The sequence below is a fragment of the Bison bison genome, unplaced genomic scaffold (assembly GCF_000754665.1).
Source record: "Bison bison bison isolate TAMUID 2011002044 unplaced genomic scaffold, Bison_UMD1.0 scf7180017864270, whole genome shotgun sequence".
NCBI lineage: Eukaryota > Metazoa > Chordata > Mammalia > Artiodactyla > Bovidae > Bison > Bison bison.
The window spans coordinates 9,417,714-9,418,588 of record NW_011494842.1 but is presented as its reverse complement, the minus strand read 5'-3'; positions in this window follow the sequence as shown (position 1 = coordinate 9,418,588).

Below are 875 nucleotides of genomic sequence, written 5' to 3'. Positions count from 1 at the left end.
CCAAGGGACTCTCAAGAGTCTTCTCCAACACCACAGTTCAAAAGCATCGATTCTTTGGCGCTCAGCCTTCTTCACAGTCCAACTCTCACATCCATACATGACCACAGGAAAAACCATAGCCTTGACTAGACGAACTTTTGTTGGCAAAGTAATGTGTCTGCTTTTGAATATGCTATCTAGGTTGGTCATAACTTTCCTTCCAAGGAGTAATTCTTTTAATTTCATGGCTGCAGTCACCATCTGCAGTGATTTTGGAGCCCCAAAAAAATAAAGTCTGACACTGTTTCCACTCTTTCCCCATCTATTTCCCATGAAGTGATGGAACCGGATGCCATGATCTTCGCTTTCTGAATGTTGAGCTTTAAGCCAACTTTTTCACTCTCCACTTTCACTTTCATCAAGACGCTTTTGAGTTCCTCTTCACTTTCTGCCATAAGGGTGGTGTCATCTGCATATCTGAGGTTATTGATATTTCTCCTGGCAATCTTGATTCCAGCTTGTGTTTCCTGCAGTCCAGTGTTTCTCATGATGTACTCTGCATAGAACTTAAATAAGCAGGGTGACAATATACAGCCTTGACGTACTCCTTTTCCTATTTGGAACCAGTCTGTTGTTCCATGTCCAGTTCTAACTGTTGCTTCCTGACCTGCATACAGATTTCTAAAGAGGCAGGTCAGGCGGTCTGGTATTCCCAGCTCTTGAAGAATTTTCCACAGTTTATTGTGATCCACATAGTCAAAGGCTTTGTCATAGTCAGTAAAGCAGAAATAGATGTTTTTCTGGAACTCTCTTGCTGTTTCCATGATCCAGTGGATATTGGCAATTTGATCTCTGGTTCCTCTGCCTTTTCTAAAACCAGCTTGAACATCAGGAAG